This window comes from Pongo abelii, chromosome 7 (genome assembly GCF_028885655.2).
Source record: "Pongo abelii isolate AG06213 chromosome 7, NHGRI_mPonAbe1-v2.0_pri, whole genome shotgun sequence".
Classification (NCBI taxonomy): domain Eukaryota; kingdom Metazoa; phylum Chordata; class Mammalia; order Primates; family Hominidae; genus Pongo; species Pongo abelii.
The window spans coordinates 67,020,894-67,033,093 of NC_071992.2; positions in this window are offsets into that span (position 1 = coordinate 67,020,894).

The following is a 12,200-nucleotide window of genomic DNA, read 5'->3' on the forward strand; positions in this document are numbered from 1 at the left end:
TACCTGAATTTTTTCAAAATAAAAAATTAAAAGTATTTTTTAAAACACCATGAAAAGTTTTGTACAGCTTATTCTTAAAACTCCCTTCAGCAGAATGCCATGTTTTGCGGGTACCCAGGAGTTCTGCAGAGGAGCCTCAGTTATGAGGTCAGCACAGAGTTCCTAGGTCTCTGCCCACCTTCAGCCAGAGCTGCTCCACTTACACCTCCTGTCCTTAGTGGAAAGCCATATGAGAGTTTGTTTCTGGGAAAGGAGGGGAAGGGGTCACACAGTTCAATCAGCCTGGGAGAGAGAAGGTGACATCCTCATTTTCCCCTTTCAGAGAGTAAGCCCTCCCTCCTCCCCAAAGCCCCCACTGTTGAATCTCATGATATCAAGTGATATCACATACCACCTCTAACTTATGGTTACTTATCAACTCCCAATCATCTCCCCTCATTTCTGGAAGATGTTAGCTCTTGCTTTCTATTGCTGTGACCACCGCCATCCTGTATTAATCTTTGGTAATGTCAGTGCATGTGCAGGTGATGCTTCCCACCCCTGGCCTCTTGGTTTCCCGAGCCCTCCCCTCCAGTGATCTTGTTATTCAGCCTTTCTCAGGAGCTCCTTCCCAGACTCAAAACCAGCAGACTCCACACAAGCCAATTTCATGCATCCCACTCCCTGCTAGCACCTCCTCCAATACCCCCACCCCAAACCCTCCTAGGCCACTGGACAACTTGCCTTTTTCACTGACCTTCATGATCTTCATATCTTCACTCTCCTCTTTTCCTAACATAAGTTTCAGGGTCAGTTATTCTAATACATTGTAATACTTTTCTTAGATATGTCCCCAACTCTATTGCCTCTCCCTCGCTATGTTGTATTTGTTTGGCAGAAGCATCCAACCCTATGCCTGCTCCATCCCCACACCCATGGAACTGAGCAAGGCTGGAGAAGTACCCACAACCATGCTGACCCAGCTCCCATAAATTCAGAAGCACGCATCTCTGGGACCTCCAGGTCACAGGCTACAACATCCTCCTGGGGTGTGCACTCCTCACACTCCAGGGCGAACAGTTTTTACCATCATTCTGTTTCTCAATTCTTTAATACCTCCTTGCCTGCCTCTCTCTCAGCAGATGGTCTTGCTTTCTGCTTCACTGAGAAAATTCAATCAATCCAAAGATAACTTCCAGAGGCTTTGTACTGGGTTGAAGAGTGCCCCCAAAATCCACGTCTACCACAAACCCATAAATATGACCTTATTTGGAAATAGGGTCTTTGCAGATGTAATGGAGTTGAAATAAGATCCTACTACATTAGGGTGTCCTTAAATCAAGTATGACTGGTGCCCTTAGAATAGGAAACAAGACACAGAGACATAAAGGAGGCACAATGAGGAGGAGGACCATGTGGAATGGAGGCAGAGGCTGGGTGATGTATCTAGAAGCCAGGGAACACAGAGGAGCACTGGCAGCCGCCAGAAGTGGGAGAGGCAGGAACACACTCCCTCGGAGCCTCCAGAAGGAAGCAGCCCTGCTGGCATCTTGATATCAGACTTCTGGCCTCCTGAACTATGAGAAAATCAATTTCAATTTATTTTATTTTATTTTATTATTTTATTTATTTTATTTTTTTTTATTTTATTTTATTATTTTATTTTATTTTATTTTATTTTATTTTATTTTATTTTATTTTATTTATTTTATTTTATTTTATTTTTTATGTTCCAGGGTACATGTGCAGGAGGTACAGGTTTGTTACATAGGTAAACATGTGCCATGGTGGTTTGCTGCACAGATCAACCCGTCACCTAGGTATTAAGCCCAGCATCCATTAGCTCTTTCCTCAATGCTCTCCACTCCCCCATACCCCCCTGACAGGCTGCAGTGTGTGTTATTCCCCTCCCTGTGTCCATGTGTTCTCATTGTTCAGCTCCCACTTATTAGTGTAAGCATGTGGTGTTTGGTTTTCTGTTCCTGCAATAGTTTGCTGAGGGTAATGGTTTCCAGCTTCATCCATATCCCTGCAAAGGACATGATCTCATTCTTTTTTACGGCTGCATACTATTCCATCATGCGTATTGTACCACATCTGTGGTACTTCGTTATGGCAGCCACAGGAAACTCACAGACTCCACTCATGCACTTACCCAAAGGCTGTAGAAGTCACAGACATTTCCTCCTCATGTGTTAACACAAACCCTCCAGACTCCTAGTCCAAACCAATCCTCTTCAACTTGATCCTGTCTCCTCTCACTCAGGAACATCCTCTTTTACTCTCTCTTTCTCTCTCTCTTTATCTCTCTCTCTCTTTCTCTGCCTATTTTTAATTTGGGCAGCATCATTCCCAACAACATATAAACATGCTGTTATTTCTCTCATCTTAAAACCAAAATGACAAAACAAAACAAAATCTTCACTTGACTCCACTTTCCCTGCAGCCATCAACTCTTTTATTTGCTCCCCTTTGCAAGAAAACTCCTCCTTCCCCAAATCCTCTCTCAAAACCACTGCCTTAGCCTTTGCCTCCCATGAGGCTTCCCTTACCAGGGCCCCCAAAAACCTTGACTTGCTGGATCCAAGGACCTATTCTCAGGCCTTATTTTACTGAACCAAGAAGCAGTATCTGACCCAGCTATTACTCTTTCCTCCTAACTCTCTCTTCTCTTAGCTTTCAGGACAACACACTCCGTTGTATTTCTTCTTGGTCACTGATGGTTTCTTCTCAATTCCCTTTACTGGTTGCTCCTACTTGCCTCATCCTAACTGTGGAATGCCCCAGCAGAATGCCCCTTGGTCCTCTTTCCTCTTTATCCTCAATCCCATGGTGAAGGCACAGATTTAAACACTCTCCGTATGCCAACAACTTCCAAATGTGCTTCTGCAGCCAAGACCTTTCTCCAGCACTCCACACTCACATCGACTGCCTATTTGGTATCTCCACTAGGATGTCTTGCACGCACATTAAATCAACACACCCGGACTGAGCCGCAGGTCTTCACCAGCTCCCCCGCAGCTCTTCACCAGCTCCACCCGCAGCCTTTCCCATATCAAGAGAGGCAACTTCCTCCCGTTAATTGCTCAAATCAAAAGCTAGGAAGGAGCCTTGCATCTACTACTTCGCTCACATCCCATCTTTAACCTTTCAGGAAATTGTACTGGCTCTACCTTCAGAGCACATTCAGATTCTGGCTATCTAGACTAGCTCTGTCACAGTCACCCAGGTTTTGCCACCACCATCTCTCACCTGGATAGCAACAGCCCCTTACAAGTCGCCTTGCCTCTGCCCTCACCTGCCCCCTACAACCGATTATCAGCACAGAAATCAAAATTCATCTGCTCAAAATCTGCAATGTTTCCCCATACTACTCGGAGTACAGGCCAACACTCTTACGGTGACCTCTAAGGGACCGTGTAGTTCATTGCTGTTTCATCTCTCTGACCTTCTCTCTTTCCACTCCACCTACACACAGTTCAACACAACGGGATCCTCTTCTGAACACACCCAGCTCACCCACCACAAGGCCTCTGTGCTGGCTCTTTCCTTTGCCCATGACACTTTTCTCCCAGGAGGCTGCTCAGCTGATTCTGTGGCCTCCTTCAAATCTTTGTGCAAACCTCACCTTCCCTATGTAGCCCACAATGACTACTTAACACTGCAAATTGCTTCTCACTCACCCCCAGGGTTCTTGGATTCCCCTATCTGCTCTACTCTTTCTTTCCATCTATAGTACTCCTCATCTTCTAAAATACTTGTGGTTCACTTATTTATTACTGCTATTACTGGTGGTCTGTCTCCCTGCACTAGAAGCCAAGCCCCTTGTGGGGAGCGTCTTTGTCTCCTTCACTCATTGTGCATCCTAAGCACCTAGAACAGAGCCCGGTACACAGTGAGCATTCAAGCCACACCTGTTCTCTAGGGAGGACAGGATGGGGAAGTCCAGGTGGAAGCCCCATCACTGATCTGGCTGAATCTGAGGTTACATGATTGAATTCTAAGGTAATACATGAATGCCTTTTGTTTCATAATGCCTTCATAAATCTAAGCTCAGTCAATTTGCACTTTGATGGGTCCAGGATTTTCATCCTTATTAAGTACTTAAAATGCAGCTGAACTCTGTTCCCAATTAATTAAATGTGAAACCATATATCTTAACTAATGGTCTCTCTAGGGTAACACTGATGCCCTCTTATGACAATACGCGTACTTAAGAAGGATGCCAAATACACTCGAAGGTAGATGAAGGGAGCACCATAGCCATAGCCAAATGTATTTTTGAATCTCTATTAGTACACAGAAAAAATTGGTGATGTAGACCACAATGTATTGCTGTATACAACGTGGTTAAAATATTTCAACCTAGAAAAAAAATAATTACATAACCTAAATGCTGGCCATACCCATTCAAGTAAGATTCAATAAAGAACCCACAGGACAACTAGCTTTGTTCTTTTCTGGTGTTTATGCTTCTACCTATAACTGATTTAGTGCAACACAACCTCACAACCCTAGATCTATGTGGTGACTGATAAATCGGGATATTTAGTTACTGTTCTATAAGTTGACATGGGCCAAATGATGGGAAGGAACAGCTCCAAGATATAGTGAAAGGATAACATTTCATGTTGTGGTTCATGAGGGTAGTTCAACCTTAGAAAGGGCAATGAAAAAATGCTCAGCATCACTAATCATCAGAGAAATGCAAATTAAAACTACAACGAAATGTCAACTCACCCAGTTAAAATGGCTTTTATTCAAAAGACAGGAAATAAAAAATGCTGGCAAGGATGAGGAGAAAGGAGAACCCTTATACACTGTTGGTGGGAATGTAAATTAGTACAACCACTATGGACAACAGTGTGGAAGTTCTTCAAATACTGCAAATAGAACTATGATATGATCCAGCAATCCCACTGCTGGGTGTATACCCAAGAGAAAGGAAATCAGTATTTCTAAGAAATATCTGTACTCCCATGTTTTTTGCAGCACTATTCACAATAGCAAAGACTAGGAAGCAAACTCTTTATCAGTGGATGCATGGATAAAGAAAATGTGGTACATATACACAATGGAATATTATTCAGCCATGAAAAAGAATAAGATTCTGTCATTTGCAGCAACATGGATGGAACTAGAGGGCATTATAATTCAGGAATAGAAAGACAATAATTTGGAAACACAAAGACAAATTTCACACATACTCACTTATTCGTGGGAGATAAAAATTTGTTTGGGAACTCATGGAGATAGAGAATAAAATGGTGATTATCAGAGACAGGGAAGGGTATTGGGGAGGGGAATAGAGAAAGGATGGTTAATAAGTACAAAATACAGCTCAATAGAATAAATAAGACCTAGTATTTGGTAGCACAGCACGGTGACTAGAGTCAAAAATAATTTATCATATATTTCAAAACAACTAAAAGAGTGAATTGGAATGTTCCTAATACAAAGAAATGATACATGTTTAAAGTAATGGATACTCCAGTTACCCTTGTTGACCATTACCTCTATGTCTGTATCAAAATATCACATGTACCCCACAAATATATACAACTATAAGGTATCTATAATAATTACATTTTTTAAAAAAAGAGCAACGAGCTATTTATAGCTAAAAAGGGCATCCATTCTTACAAAAATGTCTGTGCTGAACCCCAAAGTAAGGTGCATGTGCACTGAAAACACATGTTTTAATGTTCTCAAAGTGTTGTGTCATTTTCCTAGTTTAGCCAGGTGGGCAGGCAGTCATGTGAAAAAGAGAGGCAGATCTTCAGGTGTGCATTTAATTAAGATATAATAAATCCTATATACATATGTGACCCAAGCATAAGTTTTTCAAACATTGGGGAGTGTGAAACTTCACCTCTGACTGGTTTCCCTTTGTGCCATAACTTATCTAGTTAACTACTTAATCTGAATACTTTTAGAGATAATAAAGACTGAGTATTTGGAGAATTAAAATGTTATTCTCCCATTCATTTTTCAATGAGAGGATATCACTCAAATATTGAACGTGCTAGAATTCCTACCTCATTTTCTTGATCACATCAAACATTGTAATGACAAGCAAAATAGACTTATGTGATACGAGTAAGAACCACAGAGTCATTACGAGCTGCCGCAAGCAATGATTCTGTGTCCCTCATCGTGCTTTTAATTGTGTCATAATTCTTGTATTCCATATATTGTACCTCATTAGAAATTTTACTACAGATCAAATGTTGCCACATCAAATAATGCTATCTATACATTTTCTTTAAGAATAAAATCTATTTCTTTTTTTTTTTTTTTTTTTTGAGACAGGGTCTTGCTCTGTCACCCAGGCTGAAGTGCAGTGGCTTGATCTCAGCCACTGCAACCTCCACCTCCCAGGTTCAAGCGATTCTCCTGCCTCAGCCCCCCGAGTAGCTGGGATTACAGGTGTGCATGGTTACACCCGGCTGATTTTTGTATTTTTAGTAGAGACAGGGTTTCACCATGTTGGCCAGGCTGGTCTCAAACTCCTGACCTCAAGTGATCCACCTGCCTTGGCCTCCCAAAATGCTAGGATTACAGGCATGAGCCACCACGCCCAGCCAATAAAATCTATTTCTAAGACTCTGATGCATCCAAGCTTATAGGTAACTATTTCCCATGCACTGTGAAATACAGTTGACCTTTGAACAACACAGTTTGAACTCCAAAGGTCCACATATGCAGATTTTTTTCAACATATGTATTACATAATTTTAGGGACTTTTGCAACACTTCAAAAAAAACATGCAGATGGATTTTGTAGCCTGTAAATATTGAAAAAAATTAGATAAAGGTATGTCACGAATACATAAAATATTAATATATGTAGATACTGGTCTATTGTATCATTTACTACCATAAAATATACACGAATATATTACAAAAGTTAAAGTTTATCAAAACTCACACATATACTTACAGACCATACATGGCATCATTCACAGTTGAGAGAAATGAAAACAAATAGAAAAATGAAGTATTAAAATCATAACTGCCTAAGATTAACTTTAGAACATACTGTACCACTGTAATAATTTTGTAGCCACCTCCTGTTGAGATTGTGGTGAGCCCAAGTGTTGCTAGTATCTGCTCAAAATGCCATGTGACATGCATCATCTCCACGTGAGCAGCTCCTCTCTCCAGTAAATTGCATTTCATGGTAAAAACTATCTCTCATAGTTCTCGAACGTTTTTCATCATGTTTAGTAGAAAACCATAAACCTTGAGTAACACCATGGGACCCATACAAAGTATCACTAGTGATCCTGGAAGAGCTCCTAAGAAGCAGAGAAAAGTCATGACATTACAAGAAAAAGTTGAATTGTTTGATATGGACAGTAAATTGAGGTCTGCAATTGCCTGCCATTTCAGACAAATCATCTTGCAAACAGATGACATAAATTTATGATATTCATTTATACAGTACAGAACTATAAATGCATTTTTCATTCTTTATTTTTTCTTAATATTTTCCTTTTCTAGCTAACTTTATTGTAAGAATACAGTATATAATGCACATGAAAATATGTGTTAATCGATTGTTGATGTTATCAGTAAGGCTTCCAGTCAACTACTACTATTAGTAGTTAAGTTTGGGGGGAGTGGAAAGTATACAAGGAATTTTCAACTGCATGGGAGATGGGCACCCCTAATCTCCATGTTGTTCAATGGCCCACTGCACAATGTTGCACTGATCCACAGAGAAAGAACATCTGTCTCCTCTCCCTAGCACTCCCTATATATTCTTCTAGCTTTGTGTAAAACATTAGAGGCAAATCCCAATCTCACAGTTAGAAATATCTTTCCATATGATATACTATCCAGTATCATCCAGAAGAATCTAACAATTATGGAAATGCCGATGCCTAACATTCATTAAAAAAAAGCATTAATCTCCTCCTAGAGGCCTGGCAATTGATCTTATTCCCTGCTTTATCTTTAGACTCTAACATTATGGTTTTGGGGGGTTGACAGTTCAGGAGAGAATCAGCATTCAATCAACACCTATTTATTATGAATTAATGAATCCTTGCAACGTAAGCTGCACTGAGTGTCAGGAGGGAAAGTGCAGGCTGTGCCCCAGGGGTGGAGCATTAGGGTTCCGTGAATCTCACGGGCAGGGCCCCTCTCAACCATCTCTCCTTCTGGTATTTTCTCCCAACTGCAAATACAGCAAGTGTTAAGAGAAGAGGCAGGTTATAAATATAGTCAGTATTGTGGTGGCCTGATGAAGTAACGTGGAACTCACTGCTACCTAACTTTTCTTCTTGCTGAAGCCTAAATATCTCCACAAGTTCCCCGTATTTAGCAACTGAAGGATGTTCTGTAGGGCGGAAAAGGAGAGGCATGTCCCAGCTACCTGTGGACTAAAAACCAGTACATGCCACACGCTTTTGGAACCCTATACATAGCTCCTATCCAGTGAGAGGAGTCATCTCACCTTCCATAAAGTCTTCTCAGATGATTCCAGACATCATTCCCCAACAAAGACAGTCGGCACCATGGAGCATGGAGCGGATTCATATGCCATCTTATGCTTCTCTCTGTTTTCTTCTGTGTAGCTTTGCCTCCCAAATGAGACAGAAACCCTTGAAGGGACTAACTTTAATTTTTACCATCCATCTCCAAGACTTAACAAATACTTCATAACTACTTAAAAATATTTACAAATTAATTGGTTTCCATCAAAACAGCTGCTCTTACAACTTATTTCAATACATACTATTAATATTCTAAACTGGCCATAATATATTTTGCCATCCCCCAAAAGCAAAGATTCTTGGATTCATCTCATAAGTACAACATGTTAACTCATTGCATTAATAATGATCATACACTGCTGGGCAGATTGCACCAGATCCTGGAATGTCATCAATTAATACTGAGCACTGAGTGTTATTAGTATGTGTTCTTGTTAATCAGGACTAGAATTCTCCCATCTGAGGCCAACCTGTGAGTATTTTCTCAAATTTTTCCCTGACTTCCTTCCAAACTGGAAACACTATATTTGAAGCACATTACAAACAATACACAATGCTCATTAATCTTGCTTTTCTGTGAACAAAATTCATGAAATTTGAAAGAATACAATAGTAACTTACTAAGTAAGCTTCAAGAGCTATATGCTGCATTTAAAAACAAAAAACAAAAAACAAAAAAAACTAAGTTACAGATTTGCCACAGGCCACAGAAAACCCTCTCTAGGAAAACTTAAGATGTTTCCTAGGGCATGTGATTCTATAGTAGTGAGGGATCCTGATTTGGGGTTTGTTTGTTATTTCTTTCTCTCAAAGCCCAAAACCTTCTGGCATCCAAACCTGGCAGAGCCGCCTGTCCATTTAAAGCCTTCTATCAGATTACCAGGACCGTGTGATGTCTCCCATAAAGCTGGATAACATTTACGTCAGTTTGTATCCAGTACAAAGCTTCTCATAAATAAATAGGGCTAGAGGCATGCTTGGATGGCAGAGGGCAGCCTCCTGCCTCATTCTCACTGAAAGGTGGCCCTGATTTAGTACGGATATGGTTTACTGGCAGAAAAAAAATAAGAAGCAAAAATAAAAAACACTCTGTTATCATCTGGTTAAGTGGTGGGGTGTTCAGATGTTCAGACATGAAGCATGAAGCTCAAGGAAACATTTTTAGCTTAATCTTGAAGGCAAGTGATTGACTTTGTAGTGTTTCAAGGCATTTTCTCTTTTTTCTTATTCTTTTTGTATAGCAGAACAGTTTGTTTGCTTGGAATCGCTGAGACACAAAACATCTTGTCCAGAAGACAAAAAGAAGAGGATGAACGGAGATGAAAGGAAAGGAAAGCGGAAGAGATTTTCACAGGAAAGGGGAGGAATCCAAGGAGTACAGTCACTGTGAAGCAATGAGAAGCAGGAAGGAAGAGAAGCTCCTTCAAGGAAGTTCATTTGCAATTTTTTTTTTTTTTTTTTTTTGGATAAAGATATAGGGCAAGAAAGTGCCTCATGAAAGAGAAACTGATAAATTTCCAGACCCTGGCCACAAAGTACAGCACAGCCAGGAGAGATGGCTCTCGGAGGACACACCCTAGGGAAGTGGACATTCTGTGACAGTAGCCAGCTTCTGAAGAAGAGGCTCAGAGCAAATGTGTCACGAGGATTGTCTGGTAACACAAAGTGCACGCTTTCCAGTAAACCTTTCTATCATAAAACCTGGGTTCTCCTTCTCTTCTCTCCCTTCTCCCCTTCTTCTTCTTCTCTTCTTCTTCTCTACTACTTTTCCTCACTTCTCTGCTACTGAACTTGAAGCAAGCACTTACCTTTTATGTTCTGAAACTCAAAGAGAAGAGTAAGCTCAAAGGGCGACTTCTATTTCAGGGTTCAGCCTTCAAATTAACTTTATTAGAAAGATAAACAGGCAAGTGCAAGTTCTCAGTGTGCCTTACTGCTAGTCATTTAAAGAAGGAGAATAAATTCTATTATTCTAAACTGTTTTCCTTGCTCTTTCTCCAAGAAAAATACATAAACAGAAATGTTTTCAAAGTTAGCCCTGAGTTCTGATAAATATATAATGAACACATAAAATGATTTGAAAAACCATGGGTGGTAGCCCTCATCTTGATGACTTTTATTCATTTTTATTTTTTTATTTACTTTTATTATATATTTATTTTTCAGATGGAGTCTTGCTCTATCACCCAGGCTGGAGTGCAGTGGCGTGATCTCGACTCACTGCAACCTCCGCCTCCTGGGTTCAACCAATTCTCCTGCCTCAGCCTCCTGAGTAGCTGGGATTACAGGCACGCGCAACCATGCCTGGCTAATTTTTGTATTTTTAGTAGAGATGGGGTTTCACCATGTTGGTCAGGCTGGTCTCTAACTCCTGACCTCGTGATCCACCCACCTTGGCTTCCCAAAGTGCTGGGATTACAGGCGTGAGCCACCACACTGGGCCCCATTTTTATTTATTTTTAAAAGATGGGATCTCAGTTTGTCACCCAGGCTGGAGTGCAGTGGCACAATCATGGCTTACTGTAGCCTCAAACCCCTGGCTCATGGGATCCTCCTGCCTCAGCCTCCTGAGTAGCTGGGACTATGAGCCTGCACCACCTCACCCAGCTAGTTTTTGTTTTGTTTTGTTTTGGAGAGGAGGTCTATGTTGCCCAGACCGATCTCAAACTCTTGGGCTCAAGCTAGGCCTTCCAAAGTGCTGGGATTACAGGACTTTTAACTTTTAAACACGATTTCCAAAAGAAATGCACGTCTATACCATACTCAGGATATGCTTCATACATTCCATCCTTGGCATACAGCAAGTCTCTAAATCAGAGTTGAGATTTTGGAAACATAAATGGGAAAGTAATGTTGAACACTGCAGTGTAGCCAAAATTACGACCTATTTCTATCCCCTGGCAATTACTGTCCCATCATGGTAACTTTTTTATGGAAATCAAAGCAAAGGGAAGGCCTGATGTTAGCAGCATAATCTCTAAGTGCCTGCTGGATGTTGCTTCTATTATTCTTCTATTTTAATAGAAAATTTATAGGCAAATCTCAGCAACAAAGCAGTCAGGGAGCACCACAATCCAGCTCCAAACTCTTCCCCGCTTTCCCTCCTACTAAGTCCTCCCACTTTGTTCCTTCCTCCTTCCCCACTTCACTCATCCTCTCCATACACACACACACAATTTCTCACACACTCCCATTTTCACACACAAACACACACTCATACAAACACACATTCTGTCACACACACACTCCAGGCTACTCCATATTCCCTGATTCAGCCATTCTCTTTCATTGCTACACACCTTAATTCAACTCTCTCACCAATCTACAATGCCACACCTCCCCCGCCCTCCTAACAGCCTGTCCAAAATCTTCAATGGCTAATTTAAGTATCGCTTCTTCGGTAGAGATGTCTCGGCTGCCTTTTCCCAAGTGTCATTCTAATTGCTTTCACTTTACTTTTATACATTCATTCCCCTCTTATAACATTCATCCATTTCTACCATGCATTTTGGCTTCATGTGTGTACACAGGTGTGTGTGTGTGTGTGTGTGTGTGTGTCTATCACCATCACTGGGCCCCTTAAAAATGGAACCATGCCATGTGCCACTTTGGATATCTTCAGTGCTGTGAGCACAGTATGGCATCAGTACCTACACCGGGTACTGTTGGAGGATATGAAAGAAATCGGCAGCACTTACAGTCAGTTAATTCATTTCA